Consider the following 3,512-nt stretch of genomic DNA (forward strand, 5'->3'; position numbering starts at 1 on the left):
TGATTTGAGTCAGTGTATGATTGCACAAAATGTAACTTTAATTATCGTTAACTACTGCCAGAACATGAGCTTTTTTTTCTTTTTGAAACCAGTGGAATGACTGAGTTGACATTCTTGATCTTCAAGAAGTGAGGAAATTAATGATAATGATAACAGCAGCAGCAACAATTGCGCTTATATACTGCTCTTCTAGACGATAGAGTGTCCGCTCAGAACAGTGAACAAAGTCATTATTATTATTATTATTATTATTCCCTGGGAAGCTGGGGCTGAGAGGAGTGGCTTACCCAAGGCTGCCTGCTAAGCTCATGGCAGTAGCGGGATTTGAACCAGCAGAGTGCTGATTTGCATCCCAACCACTTAAACCCTATGCTATTGCAAGGTCCCAGCAGCTGGGTTCAATCTGGGATGAGTTTGTTCTCCTCTACATGCAGCTACTGGGTGGGACTTACAACCTACTGAGACCTGCAGTAGGTACTCTGGTAGACAAGACCAGTGCAGATCTTGAGCCATTTCCTTTCAGCATAACCCTATCACTTGTGTAAGAAAGCCATGGCACATTGCGCAAGCAATGTTAAGCCCAAGATTTAGAGCACCAACAGCAAGTAGGGTGAGCAGTAAAGGTATACCAGAAAGCCTGGGGACAGTCAAGTTGACAGGTGACCCCACCGTAAATTCTGGATTTGCTTATTGTTAAATACAAATGGATACAAGTTTTGAAACAACTCTGAAAAAGTTTGAGCTTTGGAAAGCAGTAGTATAGGCAAACCCTTGAAGAGGCTCCATGGAGCCCAGATTGCCAGCTCAATGGAGAAGAGCTAGTGTGGTCTAGTGATTAAAATGCCACGGAAGCTTAGTGGGTGACTTTGGGCCAATCACACATGCTCAGCCTAACCTATAAAATGGGGGAGAGGAGAACAATGTATAAGCTTCTTTGGGTCTCCATTAGGGAGAAAGGCAGAGTATAAATGAAGTAAATACACAAAGTATATTTAAAAGCTTCACTTCAAAAGTTTAAAAAAAACTGAGGGGGCTAACACTGATGTCACAAAACAGTTACCTTTTCACCATTTTGTAATTTCTCAATACAGTATCAGGTTTGAAAACATAATTCCAATTTTCACTTAATCAAATTCTGCTCAGGAAACAGAAGATAAGTAGGACATAACCCTGTAACACATTTTTCTGCTCCTAGATGGCCCTTGTTAATGAGGACAACACTTTTTATTATACGTAGTGACAGCGAAAGGAAGGAAAGACCTTTCTCATACAGAAAGTGTTTTTTAAAATTCCATTCTCCAGAACATATTGATTACTAACTTCCCTATACATGGAAGAATCTTCTTAACAGGCTCTTCAAAAATTGGCTTCACCTATTTTCTGTGTCTTGGCAACCTGAAAACTAACACAGGCATATCTTGGTAACAACAAAAGTTTTCCTGAACTAAAACTAGAATGCATGAAGTGTACTACATTTTCCAGTTGATAACATTTCATGTACCTGAAGTAGTGGATTGTTGTATACAAAAGCTTGACACAATAGGTCTGTCAGTCTTTAAAGTGCCACAGTGTTTTGTCCACAGTATTTATTTCTTTAAAATAAATTTAAAATTTAAAATTGTGTTATCAGGCTGCATGACACCAACAACACTTTCTGAAATATCCAAAAACAAAACCCATATAATACCTTTTAAGACCAATTATCATCATAACACAACACTATGGACCAACTCAGTTACCTGTCTTTTTAATTTCGAAGATACATCATTCTGGATAATAAAAAACTCAACCTCATCAATGGACCACTGGGTGAGATTTATAATTTAACTTTCAGCTGAAATTAGAGGAAAAATATCTATTTTTATTTATTTATTTATTTATTTAAAAAGTATTAGCTGCCTTTCTACTTTATGGCACTCAAGACATCATACAATATAAATTAAACAAACATACATAAAAATACACAAAAGGCCACAACTTAGTATCACAATTTAGGACTGCCAATAAATAGAAGTCAAATGCTGTCCTAAATAAAACCGTCTTCAACTGACTCCTAAAATCGGAAGTGAGGGAGCCAGGCGTACCTCCTTGGGGAGGTTGTTCCATAGTCATGGGATTGCCACCAAAAAGGCCCTCTCTCATGTACCCACCAGAGAAGCTTCTTTAGGCAATGCAACAGTCAGGAGGACCTAACCCTGTGGGTTTTTTTAATGCCCAGGTTGGAATATAAGGGGAAAACATATGAGAAATATCTAAGAGATATTTTACTCTTGCGTATTCATTGCCTAAGAATTATAGTATCAAATGATGATTTGCAAATGTGAACAAGCCAGTCCCAAACCATCAAGTATCATGGAAATGATATTCCTGTCAACCTGCATCACCTCAAATGCTTTTACATGCAGCTGATTCAAGTTGCAAAGTCAACTGTTGCATAGTGAGGAATCAGATTACATACATGCCTGTGTGAACTGGCCTTAAGAAAAGCAGAGGACGGAAATCTTCGTGCATGTTTCTAGCATGGGACAGCAAGTGTTTAATTTTTAATGTGCACTGAAACATCTAATTAAGTGAAGAAGCGCTTGCAACTGTAGGAAAACAGACCTCGCTACAAAATAAGTGACTGATTACAAAGAGTACAGAAGTTTCAGCTAATAATTTCAGCATCCTGAAAAACCGTAAGTGCAAAAACAGTGTTAAAATAAATATTACAATAGTTAACTTAGTGGAATACGTTCTCATTACTAGCAGAACTTGAACATTCACCATTTCCTTGGGCTGGATCCAAGGAGCTGCAAGCACTATTCCGCTGATGGAATGGATGCTTCCCATTTCTTCGTCTTCTGCACCCCCCACCCCATTGGAAAATTTCCTTGTGAGAGTCTGGGGACCCTCAGGGATAGTATGCATTGCAGTGCAGCAGATTGCAGCTCCTGTAGGGAAACCTTAGAAATGGCAGGCTCCCACTTTGCATGAACAAGGCAAGAATCCAGCTCCTCATATCCATCACATCGCCCAAATCCTCTTCAAACCTCTGCTTAAACTTCATGTATATGTTCTGTATCAAATTTCACAATTTTGTTTTTTCAAATAAAGCATTTTTTTTCTGCATTTCCCTACAGTCTTGATATTTTCTCCAGTGTTTATTTCTTTAGAAACGTGTTATCAAGGCATACAGCGAACACAATAAAAGCCAATGAAAACATCCTCAAATTCTGAAAATAAAAATAATCCCAGTAACAAAGCAAGAACTTTACCCAAGTAGCAAGACTCACAGCAGCCTTAAAGTGTCCAAGGGCCAGTTTCCTTTCTACCCACCCAAGTCTAGCCCGCTCAATCCTATGTTTACACCGAAGTATTTTCCACTGAATTCAATGGATCTTACTTAAGGTTGCCAGATGCCCACTAGGAGCAGGGGATTCCCTGCCACCCCTTCGCCATCCGCTACTGGTGCTTAACGGAATGGTGAAGAGACAGCCGGTAGAGGATGGGAGGAGGAAAGCATTGCACAG

This window comes from Eublepharis macularius, chromosome 8 (assembly GCF_028583425.1).
Source record: "Eublepharis macularius isolate TG4126 chromosome 8, MPM_Emac_v1.0, whole genome shotgun sequence".
Taxonomy (NCBI): domain Eukaryota; kingdom Metazoa; phylum Chordata; class Lepidosauria; order Squamata; family Eublepharidae; genus Eublepharis; species Eublepharis macularius.